This window comes from Tachyglossus aculeatus, chromosome 1 (genome assembly GCF_015852505.1).
Source record: "Tachyglossus aculeatus isolate mTacAcu1 chromosome 1, mTacAcu1.pri, whole genome shotgun sequence".
Classification (NCBI taxonomy): Eukaryota; Metazoa; Chordata; class Mammalia; order Monotremata; family Tachyglossidae; genus Tachyglossus; species Tachyglossus aculeatus.
In genome coordinates this window covers 99,867,573-99,883,475 of record NC_052066.1, presented here as the reverse complement: position 1 = coordinate 99,883,475, position 15,903 = coordinate 99,867,573, and the positions used below count along the sequence as shown (strand labels likewise).

Here is a 15,903-nt window from a genome sequence, read left to right as displayed (position 1 = left end):
GTAAATATGTACAAGTAAAATAAATAGAGCAATAGATCTGTATAAACATATATACCCGTGCTGTGGGGAGGGGAAGGAGGTAGGGTGGGGGGATGGGGAGGAGGAGGAGTATTGTACTCTCCCAGGCTCTTAGTACAGTGCTTTGCACACAGTAAACATTCAATAGATACGATTGAATGAGTGAATGAATCTGCCTCTCTGTGGAAATCAGAATGCCCAGTTAAAAAGCAACTCAGGACGATGTTACCCCTCCACCCGTTCAGTAAATCAGTACTGTTTATCGAGAGCTTATTGTGTGTGGAGCACCGTGCTGAGTGCTTGGGAGAGTAGAGTTGGCAGGCAGGATCCCTGCCTTAAGGGAGCACTTAGGGATTAGAAATATGGTTGGTTGGACATGAGGACCCCATTTCTAAGCCACTTCGAGTCTTTCATGGGATGCTAAAGGCAGATGTTACCATTCAACTTAAGGGAAGAGACCCAACAGTAATACCTTGCCAGTATTCACTGGCTTTTCTCTTTCACTTTGACTACTATTCCAGCAACCCCTGGGGGAACTCAGCAGCTGGTTGCCAAGATTACTGGCGGAGGCTCAGAATCTGTGGGTACTTGGTTCTTATTACAGTATTTTACTTTTACAGTATTTTACTTTTTCTTTGGCCAGTGTCTCCAGATGCATCTTGTCCTCGTGGATGGGAACATCTTGCCATTAGTGATCTTCCTGCTGTAAGCAAATGAGGTTGGAAGTCCAACCCACTGCCTGTTTCTGCCTATGAAGGGCAGAAACAGTGGCTTTATCTATGGCTAGAATAAAATCCCATGAGAAAACCACCCCATCCCCATACGGAGTTGGCCCTTCTGCCAGTGTAGCATTGTAATACCCTGTCAGCATGATAATATTTCAGCCTGTTATTTATTATTTCATCTTTAGAAAGTGAGTGATTGCATTCTTGTTCTTAAATGCCTTGTTTAGAGAAAATGCATCGGTGTATATGAAGCATGTTGCCTGCCTGCTGTCAGCCTTTGTACAATCAGTATGCTGGTTAATTCAGTTTGTCCAAAGACAGATATTCTCTTCATTTCAAGCAAAATAATTTAATCCTGTCTTAGTCTTATCTGGAACTTGTCCAACGTTTTTGAGACCATTCCAGCCTATATTCAGAAATAAAAGTCACCCATCTGTGAAATGAAGACTTTCATCTGGATAGCTTTTCACAAGCTTCAACCTATTCCTTTGAAAAGGTGGCATTAGAATTACGTGTATTAGGATATAACTCTTATTACCTTTTAGCTAGCTTGCAGCACGCAAAATATCAAGACAAAGGGCCATCTCATGGGGAATAGCCTGCTCTTTCAGGAATGCATTTGTTCCATTTCAAAGAACCTGATCTTTTTACAGCTTGGTTTTTATATCATGGTATGATTTGCTCCTGCTAAATTGGCAAATGCCAATCACAATCACAGAATTCTTGCTCTTGCTGGAACTCAGTTGACTCTCCCACCAAGCTGTTCAACTCTTTCTTTGGCTTTTTGGGTGACTCAGTGATCTCTCCTTTCCTCAACCTCTGGAGAGAAACTGCTGCATGTTTGAGGTTCCTCCTCCTCTTCCTCTTCCTTCTTTTCCTCCTCCTCCTTCTCCTCCTCTCTTTCTCCTTCTCCTCCTCTTCCTTTTCTCCTCCTCCTCTGCCTTCTCCGCCTCCTCTTCTTCCTCCTCTTCCTTTTCCTTCTCTTCCTATTCCTCCTTCTCTCTTCCTCCTCCTCCTTCTTCTCCTCCTCTTCCTGTTCCTCGTTCTCCTCTTCCTCCTCCTCGTCTTCCTTTTCCTCTTCCTTCTCCACTTTCTCCTTCTCCTCTTCCTCTGCCTCCCCCTCTTCTTCCTTCTCCTTCTCTTCCCCCTTCTTCCTCATTCCCCTCTTCCTCTTTCTTCCTCTTTCCTCTTCTCTTCCTTCTCTTCCTCTCCATCTTCCTCCTCCTTCTGTTTCTGCCCTTTCCTCTACCCCTTCTTCTCCTCGTCTTCATCATCTACTCCTTCTCCTTCTTCTTCTACTCCTTCAGCAGGTAGCTGCTCCCCCTCAAGTACTTTTATGCATATTATCCCTCTCATTTGCCTTTTCAATCCTCTGTCTCTCTGTAGTCCCTTGACTACAGACTAGAACAAATCCTCTAAAAGTATTTCACCATGTGTCGATTTTATGCCAGGTATTGTCTGAAATCTGGGATAGTTTTAAAATTGTCTTTTTCTCAGAGAGGGGCACAATCTAAGAGATGGGGAGAGCTGGTATTTCATCTCCATTTTTCAAAGGAGAAAATGGGCACTGCAAGTCAGTGGCAGAGCTGGAATTAGAACCCAGGCTTCTCTACTCTCCATCCTTTTCTCTTTCTATTAGGCATGTCCTGCATCCTCCCTTCCTCATTACACTGCATGTTCTATCGCAATCACTTTCCAGAATGTCTACATCTAACCAGGCCCAGGATTATAAGGAGCTGATTAAAGAGGTGCAATATGGAAGGGATTATCCTTGGCTCTTTCATTTCCGGTTGTGTTCATGCAACCCAGCAACATGTTAGTTTTACAATAGAAGCCCTATGTGGCTGACATTTACATTCTATGTACTCTTGCCTCCTCATCCACTGCCTCTTCCCTAAATCTATTCATTTGTCCCAACTGCATTCGATCCTTGCAGGTTGTGGCGAGGGTCAGTTCTCCAATTTGTTATGGTCACTTTATGTTTTATTTCTGCTGCTCATAATTCTTTGGATTGGCCATTTTTCAGCTTCGGGTTTAATATTGAGGTGCATATTACCCCCTCACCAGGATCAGCCTCTGGGGAGCTGCACTTGCCATTTTTAGCTTCTGGCTTGTTAACCTCCTTTTGACTAGGATTCTCCCTACAGGGGTCTTCAAAACCCATAGTGGAGAGGAGAATCGGTCTTTAACTAGCACGAGTGTTAGCAATGAAAGTTGTGTGTTCTGGCAGGCATAAGCAGTTGCAAGGGGGATGCCATCCACAGGAACTCTCTTCTGTGCTCCTCTCTGTCCTTTCCCTAGGCCCTCAAGCTCTTGAAGATGACCTTCTATGGCCCTCTGGCTCATCACAGTTGACCAGGGCTAGGCTAGACCAGTACTTCAAAACAGAACTCTTCATCTTCCCATTGAAATCCTGTCCTCCCCTTGACTGTTCTATCACTGTAGACAGCACCTCCATCTTTCCTGTCTCAGGAGCCTATAACCTTGATCTTCAATTTATCTCTCTTTCTAATTCAACCCTCACATTCAATCTGTCACCAAATCATATCAGTTCTACCTTCACAACATCACTAAAATCTGTCCTTTCCTCTCCATCCAAACTGCTACCATACTGATCTAAGCATTCAACATTTCCCACTTTGACTACCTCCGTGCTGACCTCCCTGCCTCCAATCTCTCCCCACTCTAGTACATACTTCACTCGCCTGCCTGGATCATTTTTCTGAAAAAAATGTTCAGTCCATGTAACGCCACCCCTCAATAACTTCCAGTGGCTGCCCTTCTACCACCACATTAAACAGAAACTCCTTACCATCAGCTTTAAGGCCCTTAATCAGCTTTCTCACACCTACCTAATCTCACTAATTTTCTAGCATAACCCAACCCACACACTCTGTTCCTCTCTCATCAACCTATTTTCTGTATCTCAATCTTGTCTACCTCGCCAGTGACACCTTGCCCATGTTCTACCTCAGGCCTGAAACTCCCTCCCCCTTCACATCCAACAGACCACCACTATTCCCCACTATCCAAGCCCTTCTAAAATCACATCTCCTCCAAGAGGCCTTCCCAGACTAAACCCTTTTTATCCTCTAGCAGCCCTGCCCTCTGTGTCAATTGTACACTTAGCTGTGTACCCCTTAAGCATTTTGATAGTCACCCCAGTTCCGCGATACTCATGTAAACATTCCTATACTCTATTTCTCCCATCCCTAATCTACTTGAGTGTCTGTCTCCCCCTGTAGACTGTAAGCTCCTTGAAAGGGGTGGATCACGCCTACCAACTCTGTTGTATTGGCCTTCCCCAAGTGCTTAGTTAGTTCAGTGCTCTGTATGTGGTAAGCACTCAATAAAGCACTCAGAGAAGCAGCTTGGCTCAGTGGAAAGAGCACGGGCTTTGGAGTCAGAGATCATATGCTCAAATCCCAGCTCCGCCAATTGTCAGCTGTGTGACTTTGGACAAGTCACTTCACTTCTCTGGGCCTCAGTTCCCTCATCTGTAAAATGGGGATTAAGACTGTGAGCCCCCCATGGGACAACCTGATCACCTTGTAACCTCCCCAGTGCTTAGAACAGTGCTTTGCACATAGTAAGTGCTTAATAAAAATGCCATTATCATTATTATTAATAAATACCACTGATTGATTGATTCCATAGTTGGGTTGGCTGCAGACATTTTGCCACCTGAATTGGGAAAAAAAATGTCATCCCTTCTCAAGGGTGGCTTCCCAGTGGTTGTGATGTGCTTTGGGTTACCCCAGGCTCATAACGTGATTCGCCCACATCAGATGGAGTGCTTTGCTGAAATAGATTAGAACCTGCCCGGACCCATGTTCAGAATATAATCATAGTAACAGCAAAAAATGAAAGTTTGAATGCAGCTCCCTAACACAGCTAAATATATAATCGAGTAGATTCAAAAGTGTCGGTCTCAAAATTGCTTGCCTTAAATATTCTGAAGAGAACATCCCTGCAGAGGTCTGAAGCCCACTTCCTGCTGTGCTGCCAGCTGTTCATTTTGATGGATATCCTGAGAAGCTGCCTCTTTTGCTTATGGTCCCTGGCCCTGTTTCAAAGCTCTTGGATCGGAATATCACCTGGAACTGAAGCAACACTTCCCTACAGTGCAGAGAGACCACAAGGAGCCAGGATGGTCCCCCTGCTTTCCTTTGGTCAGGGTAGCCCCCCTGCTTTCCCTTTTCCCCTCTCTGCAACAGCTGAATCAAATAGGAATTTAGCCGTTCTCCGATCCAAGGATGTACTCCCAGATAAGGGAGTTTCCAGTTGTAGGCTGTTTTATTTCATTAGCTCTCAGACCCTGTGAGATGGGTTTGGCGTTCTTCCCATAGTAGTGCTGGTAGCTGGAAGTCCTGCTGCTGCTTCCTTATCAAGTCATTGCTCCAGGGAGTGCCACAGAGTGAAAGCAGTGTCATATTTTCTTAAAGGCACAGCCAAGGTTCTCAACATGAGCTCCTTGCCTTCCCCAGCATGGCTTAATGGAAAGAGCATGGGCTTGAGAGTCAGAGGACATGGGTTCTAATCCCACCTCTGACACTTGTCTGCTGTGTGACTTTCGAAAAGTCACTTCACTTCTCTGTGCTTCAGTTACCTCATCTGTAAAATGGGGATAAGGACTGTGAGCCCCACATGGGACAACCTGATTACTTTGTATCTACCCCAGTGCTTAGAACAGTGGTTGGCACATAGTAAGCTCTTAACAAATACCATTATTATTATTATTATTATTGTTATTATTATTATTATTCTCCATACTGTAAGTCTAAGGACCTGAGTTGTAATCATTTGGGTATCATCATCATCATCATCAATCGTATTTATTGAGCGCTTACTATGTGCAGAGCACTGTACTAAGTGCTTGGGAAGTACAAATTGGCAACATATAGAGACAGTCCCTACCCAACAGTGGGCTCACAGTCTAAAAGGGTATCTGAGGTTTTGTGGTTTATCACCTGGAGCTGAATGCAATTGAATCCTCCCATCCTGGCACAGGGTAAGATTGGAGTTGTGGCAAATCCAGCCTAGCAGGGGGCTGCAGGGAACTAATCTGACATGCCAGAATACATTTTTTTTTAATGACATTTGTTACGCATTCATTAAATGCTAGCCACTTTACTAAGCACTGGGATAACTACAAGCAAACCAAGTTGGACACAGTATGTTCATTCATTCAATCATATTTATTGAGCGCTTACTATGTGCAGAACACTGTACATGTCTAAAATGGGGCTCATGGTCTTAATCTCCATTTTACAGATGAAGTAACTTGGGCACAGAGGTGTTAATTGACTTGCCCAAGGTAACATAACAGACAAGTTGCAGAGCTTAGATTAGAACCCAGGTCCTTTTCACTCCTCGGCCCGTATTCTATCCACTAGGCCATGCTGCACAAATTTGTTTGGACCATTTCAGTTCCTTCCATTCCTGACTTGGTAGCCAACTAATCGGCCCATTTTTGAGAAGCAGCATGGTTTAGTGGAAAGAGCCCGCGCTTGGTAGTCATAGGTCGTGGGTTCTAATTCTGGTTCTGCCACTTATCAGTTGTGTGACTTTGGGCAAGTCACTTAACTTCTCTGTGCCTCAGTTACCTCATCTGTAAAATGGGGATTAAGTCTGTGAGCCCCACATGGGACAACCTCATTACCTTGTTTCTATCCTACTGCTTAGAATAGTGCTTGGCATATACTAAGTGCTTAACAAAAACCAATATTATTATTATTATAGCACTGACAAAGTAAAGTCATAGCAAGTTAAGGCCTTACAGGCAGGGTGGTTTTGGTGAGGATTTATGTCTCCCTGAGTGAGTGTCCCCTGGTGGGATACTGAGGTCACATAGTGGAGAGCCTTGAAATGGTAGTAGTACTAGTGATAGTGGTAACAGTATTTATTTTGTGCTTTCTATTTTTAATATGCTGTGCTACGTTCTGGGGGTGAATACACAGGTGGGACTAGGACATGGCCCCTTTCCCTCAGTGGACTAACAGTCTAAAAGCAGAAATGGGGAAAAAGGACTGGGAGACAGACACATTAGGAATGATGAAACATTAAAACACATCACAGACAAATATACAAAATAAGAACAAAATCTGCAGTGATCTCTGGACAGAAGAATTTCAGGCCCCTCATGGCTCAGAATCCAAGGCATACCCTTAGCCAAGCTGACCACTACAGCAGTTACCAGTCTTACTGGGCTTTTGTGGTGGCCTCGTGTCTGGGATGAAATACATTTTTTAATTAAAAAAAAAAAACCTTGCCTTCTTCGCCATAGAAAATCTTGGAGGAGCAGCAAGCACCTTGGAAGAGAGGACCTGATTGTTGGTAGTCACTTGATAAATTAGGGGATCTGGGCATACAAAACTAGGAAAAATAAATTAATCTTACCATTCTATTCACTACTGGCCAGGCACTTCTTAAACAATGATAGTATAGTGTCTAGTTCTATGCTGCGTCAAGGCAGAGGGACTTTAAGATCCCAGAGAATCACAAAGGTAATCACAGGGCTGGAAAATGTGGAGAACAAGTTAATGAAGCTGGGATTATTCAGCCTTAAGCAAAAAAATGACTGGGATCATTCTCAGTAATGGTGTAAAAATGAGTTCATGTCTGACTCCTGCCACAGTAGGTCTTTAGAGGAGAAAGTGAGGGATGAAGAGGTTGAAACTTGGGTGTTGGATGGTCTATCTCAACCTTGAATTCTGGGAGTCCAGGGGCAAAACCATCTCACAGAGACTGCGTTACAGCACACGAAGAAGGATTTAGTTTAGGTAACAGAAAGAATGTCCTATCAAGGACCACTATTCATCATTGAATGGGCTTTTTTGAAGAAATTGTGGCATGTATAAAATAGAAAACTTTTAATGAAGAGGGCCGTTCCTCCTGTAGCAGAAGGATAGACTAAATGATCTTTCAAGATTCCAACCCTAGACATGTCTTACTTCGGTCTGTGGTTCTATTCTCCACACATTTTGAGTAGTTGAGATCTTGAGCATAAGTATCCTTTTCCAATTTGAAAATTAGACCTCTGTGTAGGGTTTCCCCCAGAATGGAACAGATTTCAACCCCAATATTATTAAGGGTGAACAGTAGGAGATTGAGATTTAGGATGGCTATCTGACCTTCAAGGGAGAACTTTTTTAATGCCACTGGAGAATAATTGAGGTAATGCCATTTCAAAGCATTTTATAAGCAAATTGAGTTTTCCTACAATGTGAAATGGACTGCATTTCTGAATATTCCAAGTTTTGAACCAAGTTCAGTTTTTCCTATTAATCTGGTCTGACTTGTGCATTAGGAAGCCAGACATAAATGGGAAATGCTTCTTCAGATGACTGGTTTAGTCATACCCTCTGCGTCTGAGTGCCAGAGTGACTGCAATTTTCAGCATTCCCGAAATTCTTCTCCAGATACATAATAAATGAGATTACAAAAGTCCCTTGCCTACTCTAAAACAAAATAATGAAGATATTCACGTCGGCCTCCAACACAGATCATGTTGTAGCTCTAAATCTCCAATTCATCCTTTTTTGCCTTTATGGAGTTATCACTTCCCTGGCTTTTTGACAAATGCTCGTATCCATCAATGCCTTGATATGGAACAAAACATGGAAAGGGGGCTGTTTTTTTCTGAAATTCAGTGTAGCTAAAGGTGTTTGATACAGTTCAATGCAGATGCATGCACAAGTTATAAGAATTCAGGGATGATATTGCTTTTTATTAGATTTTCATTTTTATTGTTGCATTAATTCCTATAAGGTAAGTACTGGGATACATGCATATAATCAGGGCTGAAACTTGTCCCTGTCTCACCCAAGGCTCGCAAATATAGAGTGCTGATATTTCAACCCCATTGTACAGATGAGGGAACTACAGAAGATGGGAGTTGAATGACTGCTGAAGGTCTCACAGGGAGCTGGGACAAGAACCCAGGTCTCCTGACTCCTGTCTCCCAGTGCCTTATGTTAATCCCCACCATTTTCTCTCTCCTTCCTTCTCTGCAGTCTTGCTTTTCCTCCTGCCTGCAGGACATTATTAATCAGATGTCCCACTGACACTTCAAAATGAAATATCCAGTAATAATAATGATAGTTTTTGCAAGCACTGGTCCAAAACAGAACTCCTCATCTTCACACCCAAATCCTGTCTTCCTCCTGATTTCCCCATTGCTCTATGCAATCATTTCCCCTACTCCTTCTCCCTTCTGTGTCACTTGGGTTTATACCCTTTAAGCACTTGATATTCATCCCACCTTCAGCCCCACGGAATTTATGCACATTGCCATAATTAATTTTCATGCCTGTCTTCCCCTCTAGACTGTAAGCTCCTCGTGGACAGGGAACACGTTTACCGACACTGTTGTAATGTACTCTCCCAAGCACTTAGTAGAGTACTCTGCACATAGTGAGCTCTCAATAAATACCATCGATTGGTTGACTGACTGTTAATCTGCTTCCGTAAGGCAGCCATCTTATTTGATAGATATGGGGCAGGGGTGCTGGATCAGTTATACGTCATATTTGTTCATCTCAAAAATAGCCATGTGACTGCAGTGATAAGAAACCTTCCCTAGGGAAGGCTAATTGGGGTATTTGCCCTGAACCCCAAGCCCTAAGAGCCCCTGCTGACCCTAGGTGCCCTAAAGAAGCAGTGTGACCTAGTGCAGAAAGCACGGGTCAGGGAATCAGGGCTCTGGATTCTAATCCTGACACTCAGCCTCTTGTCTTCTCTGTGACCTTGGGCAAGTCACTTTGCTTCTGTGTGTCTCAGTTTCCTTGTCTGTAAAATGGGGATTCAATCCCTGTTCTCCCTCTATTTAATTCCCCCTTTTAGACTGTGAGCCCACTGTTGGGTAGGGACTGTCTCAATATGTTGCCAACTTGTACTCACCAAGCTCTTAGTACAGTGCTCTGCACACAGTAAGCGCTCAATAAATACGATTGATTTAGGATGTTGACCCCCTGTGGGACAGGGACTGTGTCTGACCTGATTATTTTGAACCTACCCCAACACTTAGTATGGCATGGTCAGTAGTCAGTGCTTGACAAATATCACAACTTTTATTATCAGGCACCTGCTCCACCTGGGCAGCAGGGCAAGGAGGAAGCCAGGGCAGCTTGACCTCCCGTCAGCTCCATGTGGTGGCTGTTTTTAGGAATCCCCTAGCTGGGAGTGTCTCTGGGAGGATGGGGAGGTGGCAGCAGGAGTGTCTCCTGTGAGTGTCTTTGCTTTACCATGCTGGATGGGAGGAGAGATTTAAGGGTCTAACTCCCACTTTTTAAGCTCTCTCCCTAGGGCCCTTTCTTTCTGGGCCAGCAGGGTCCTGAGCTAGTTGAGTTGTCATGGACTCCACACTCTACCTTCAGGGATAATGATAAAAGCCATTTCTGCCCCTTAGAGCTCCGAATCAGTCAATCGATTAATGATATTTATTGAGCACCTCCCATGTGCAGCGTACTGTACTAAGCAGTTGGGAGAATACAATAGTTAATATTCTTCTTCGTTTTTAAACAAGCGCTTGGCATGGGCAGGGCCAGGACCCCAGTCAGTCTATTGAAGGTATTTATTGAGTGTTTACTGTGTGCAGAACGCTGTACTAAGCACTTGAGAGAGTAAAACACACAGTAGAACAGACAAATTTCCTAGAAGAGCTTGCATTAGTCTTCTGATAACCAGCTGTGCCCAGGCCAGGGGATCTGCTGCTGCCAAACCAGACTTAGCCAGCTGAAGAAGTGTGATCTATCTCCTCTCTTTTGGCCCAGATGAGCTCAGGGCTGTGGGAGAGTGACTGGGGGAGAGCGAATGAGAAAGGGACCCACTTGGTCAGGGCTGTTCAGTTTGACATGGTTCTATTTGTTAGCATCTGTAGGCTGGCACAGCCTAGTGAATAAAATACAGACCTGGGAACCAGAAGGACCTGGGTTCTAATGCCAGCTGCACCATTTGTCTGCTGTGTGACCTTGGACAAGTCACTTTACTTCTCTGTGCCTCAGTTCCCAGTTCTCTCATCTGTAAAATGGGTATTAAGACTGTGAGCCCCATGGGAGACAGGGACTATGTCCAGTCTGATTTTCTTGTATCTTCCCAGCATGGTGTAGTGGCTAGAGCACAGGCCTAGGAGTGAGAAAGTCATGGGTCCAATGTCGGCTCTGCCACTTGTCTGCTGTGTGACCTTGGGCAAGTCACTTCACTTGAGAATCAACGTGGCTCAATGGAAAGAGCCCGGGCTTGGAAGTCAGGGGTCATGGGTTCAAATCCCGGCTCTGCCAATTATCAGCTGTGTGACCTTGGACAAGTCATTTTACTTCTCTGTGCCTCAGTTACCTCATCTGTAAAATGGGGATGAAGACTGTGAACCCCATGTGGGACAACCTGATCACTTTGTATCCTCCCCAGTGCTTAGAACAGTACTTTGCACATAGTAAGTGCTTAACAAATGCCATTATTATTATTATCATTATTCTCTGGGCCTCACTTACCTCATATGTAAAATGGGGATTGAGACTGTGAGCCCCAGGAAGGACACGAACTGTGTCCAACCCAATTTACTTGAGTTCACCACAGCGCTTAGTACAGTACCAGGCGCACAATAAGTGCTTAACAAATGCTATAATTATTAGTATTATTATTGCTATTACCCCAGCAGGTAGAACAGTGCCTGGTACATAGTACGTGCTTAGCAAATACCATTATAATACTAACTGTTATTATTATCCACAGTGGTAGGACCTATACAGAATCTGGGTTCCTTCTCTTTGCCTGGAATTGTTTGCTCCAAAGGTGGGCTCTGTGGGTGGCAGAATGGGTGCCCTTGATTTGGCTGGAAAACCAAGTATGAATTGGGTAACCTAGAAAATCCAAGAGCTTTGCCGATGTCAGCACTTCCACCCCTTCATCTTCAGATTCCCTTTCCGGTCCTGAGGATGGGGGTGGGGGTTATCCGTCAGCACAGCGGAACAACCGGAATAAATGAAAACAGATGGTTTCATCATCTGAAATCTGTACTATCCTGAGAAAAGAGATTAATGCTTAGTGAAAGCTTTACTTCTCTTGGAAAAAGAAGGTTCAGGAATTGCATGAGCATTAGTAGATGTCAAGCCACACTTCTTTTCACTGTCTCTGAGTCACCAGTTAGGGTAACGTTTCTGTCTGTGCACGCGTCTAGCCAACAGTGCTCTGACATCAGTGAAGATTCGGTCTTTGTCGGTAACATTATATCGGAAAGCGTAGGTGCAGAAACAGGCCTGCTTAGATTTTGTGGTGTCTAGCCAGTTCTTTGGATTCCATGTAGGAAGTGTTACCCTCTAATTATGGTATTTGTTAAATGCTTACTCTGTTCCAGGCACTGTACTAAGCACTGGGGTGAATACAAGCAAATCGGGTTGGACACAGTCCCTGTCCCACATGGGGTTCACAGTCTCAATCCCCATTGTACAGATGAGGTAACTGAGGCACAGAGCAGTGAAGTGACTTACCCAAGATCACACGGCAGAGAAGTGGTGGAGCTGGAATTAGAACCCATGATCCACTGACTCTCAGGCCCATTCTCTATCCACTAGGCCATGAAAAAGAGACTTTTCCCAGGATTGAAATCTCTGGTAAATGAGTGTTAAATAGCTCCTTGTGGACAGAGAAAATATCGATTTTGTTATATTGTACTTTCTCCAGCATTTAGTATGGTACCCTGCACATAGTAAGCGCTCAATAAATGCTGTTGATTGATTGAAAAATTTAATATTCTTCCTTTGTTATTTTCAACTGAATCTTATGTTTGGGATTAATTTAGAAAGCTGCTGTCTGTGCTGGACTGGTACCATTAGGTAGTGATTCTAGTTTTCAGAGCTGACACTATCAATTAATCAATTGTATTTATTGAGTGCTTACTATGTGCAGAGTACTGCAGTAAACACTTGGGACAGGAAAATACAACAGAGTTGGTAGACATGTTCCCTGCTCACAACAAGCTCACAATCTAAAGGGGGAGACAGACATTAATATAAATAAATGAATTACAGATTTGTTCATAAGTACTGTGGGACTGATGGAGAACTGAGTGAAGGGTTTAAGTCCAAGTCCAAGGGTGGAACAGAAGGGAGTGGGAGAAGAGGGAATGAGAGTTTAGGGGAGGCCTTTTGGAGGAGATGTGCTTTCAACAAGAATTTCAATGTGGGAAAGTTGATTGTCTGTTTTATATGAAGAGGGAGGGCACTCCAGGCCAGAGGCAAGATGTAGGCAAGAGGGTGCCAGTGGAATAGATGAGATCGAGACTCCAAAAGCTTGTTTTTCTGAGGATACGAGCAGAAGCCACTGAGGTAAAGGATGGGCAAGGATGTTTTCTTTCTGTACATATCCTTCATGCAATTTCAGATTTCAGACTGTAAGCTCATTGTGGGTAGGAAACATGTCTACCAGCTTTGTTGTTATATTGTACTCTCCCAAGTGCTTAGTACTGTGCTCTGCATATAATAATAATAATAATAAAGGCATTTAATAAGTGCCTACTATGTGCAGAGCACTGTTCTAAGTGCTGGGGCGATACAAGGTGATCAGATTGTCCCACGGGGGGCTCACAATCAATCCCCATTTTACAGATGAGGTAACTGAGGCCCAGAGAAGTTAAGTGACTTGCCCAAAGTCACACAGATGACAATTGGTGGAGCTGGGATTTGAACCCATGACCACTGACTCCAAAGCCCGTACTCTTTCCACTGAGCCACGCTGCTTCTCTATAGTAAGCACCCGATAAATACAATTTATTGATTGATCAGGTTTACCCCAATTTGCTAAATTCAAATTTATTTTCTTCAGTTCAGATGATAGAAAAGTGCTTTGTGCCTCTGTTATGCGGTGGTCCCATTCTGTGAAAGGATCTGTGGGGAGAATTAAAACCACAAGCAAGTGACTGAACCCTGTGGGTAGCTGGGACTAAGGAAACATGTCACTGTATGGAGATTTTCATTATATGTCATTATGGAGAGGTGTTGCCATCCTCAAACTGTAAATTCCTCAAAGGCGAAAGTGTGTCTTGTGCTTCTAGGGAAGGTTCCCAATATTCATTCATTCATTCAATCGTATTTATTGAACGCTTACTGTGTGCAGAGCTCTGTACTAAGCACTTGGAAAGTGCAATTCGGCAACATATAGGGACAGTCCTTATCTAGCAACGGGTTCACAGTCTAGAAAGGGGAGGCAGACAGCAAAACAGAACAAGTAGACAGGTGTCAATACCACCAATAGGCAACTGTAAGTGCCCAGTACAGGGTTCTTCACTTAGAAGAGCCCTAACCTGTGGTGGGGATGATGACCTGGATGTTGTCAGCTGTTTGGGAACCATGCAGGAGCAGATAACACCCTGGGTGCCTCACCCAGCTGAGATTAGATGCAGCTAACCCAGACTGGATGTGGATATCACCAGTTGACTGTGAGTGTTTTGTTGTCTGTCTCCCCCTTCTAGACTGTGAGCCCGTTGTTGGGTAGGGACCGTCTCTGTATTTTGCCAAGCGCTTAGTACAGTGCTCTGCACACAGTAAGTGCTCAATAAATATGAATGAATGAATGAATGAAAGGGGAAAGGAACATGGCTATTCTATTCTCTCCCACTGGTCTGCACACAGTGAGCAATTGATAATACCATTAGTACTAATACTACTGCCCCTCTCAGGGTCACACCTGGAGAGTTTCCAGTACTCTACCAGCCTCGGCTGCAGGAGGGAGAGTCAAGCAGAGGCATGTCCATTCCATTCTTAGCTTGGACAGTGGCTAGAGAGTGGAAGGCAATTTAGTACAAGTCAGAGCTCACCTGTGCTGGACAGCAGCAGCATGGGCGAGAGTCGAGGGCAGAGACTCAGGTTTACTGCACGGAAGGAGGCAGTGGTAAACCGCTTGTGTATTTGTACACAACTATCTATGGATACACTACTAGAACGATCGCAGATGGAAAGCAGGACATTCTGGGCGAGGTGTGTCCGTGATGTCATTATGGGTCAGAAACAACTTGACAGCATGACAAGACAAGGCTACTACTACTAGTCACTCAATCAGTAGTATTTATTGAGCACTCTGTGCAGAGCCCTGTACTAAGCACTTGGGAAAAGTTCAATATAATAGAGCTGGTAGGCGTTATCCCTATCCACAAGGAGCTACAGGGAGAGACATAATTAGTAGAGAATAAGGATAAGGACTTAAGTGCTGTGGGGCTGCGCTGAGTATTAGAGTACCAAAGGGAATCACAGCCGAGGGCATAGTCAGTTGTGGGGGGAGGGTGGATACTGCCTGTTAATCACACCCCTAGAACAGTGGTTTGCACATAGGAAGTGCTTAACAAATACCATTATTATTATCCTGTGGATTCTTGGCAGACACAGATCTCTCCTCTGCCTTGGAATGTGTTGGATTCACCCTCCGGCACCTAGGTTCCCAGCTAAGTCAGGGTCCAGTGGCAAGCTGTCAGGATACTTTTTTCGCTGCCACTTTCCAACTCTTCAGTTTGGCCTCCCATCCGTGAATGCAATCCTGCCGACAGAGCAGGTCCTGGAGCTGACTTTCAGTTCCTACTTACCCCAGAAGTTCTTTTGTCAGCTGTGTGACGCTGGGCAAGTCACTTGGCTTCTCTGTGCCTCAGTTGCCTCATCTGTAAAATGGGGATTAAAATTATGTGAGCCCCCCTGGGACAACCTGATCACCTTACAACCTCCCCAGTTCTTAGAATAGTGCTTGGCACATAGTAAGCACTTAGCAAATACCAACATTATTATTATTATTTTTATTTTTTTACAGATGAGGTAACTGAGGCCCAGGGAAGTGAAGTGATTTGTCCAAGGTCCCACAGCAGACAGGGGCAGAGCTGGGATTAGAACCCAGGTCCTTCTGAGTCCCAGGCCCAGGCTATAGCCACCAGGCCACTCTGCTTCTCCTTGTCATCGGCTTTAAGGCACTTAGGCGTTTCTTACCCTCCAACTTTACCTTGCTGGCCTCCTACTGCATCCCAGTCCGCACCCTCTATCCCGCCGCTGACTTCCCACCCACAGCCTCCCTCTAGCCTGGAGTTCCCACACCATTCATATTCTACAGTCCATCACTCTCCCCACCTTCAAAACCCTCCTCAAATCACTGCTTCTCTTCTCTAAGTCCTCATTTCCCCATATTTTCC

General features: G+C 44.5%; 1 protein-coding gene and 1 non-coding gene across 3 annotated transcripts in view; both read left to right on the top strand.

Annotated features, from left to right (window-relative positions):
* Nucleotides 1-15,903, top strand: part of PLOD2 (procollagen-lysine,2-oxoglutarate 5-dioxygenase 2) — a 116,058-nt gene that overhangs the window by 30,584 nt on the left and 69,571 nt on the right. The window lies entirely within an intron of this gene.
* Nucleotides 14,406-14,543, top strand: LOC119934833. Its single transcript, XR_005453018.1, has one exon. It is a non-coding gene; the product is annotated as a small nucleolar RNA SNORA7 (small nucleolar RNA).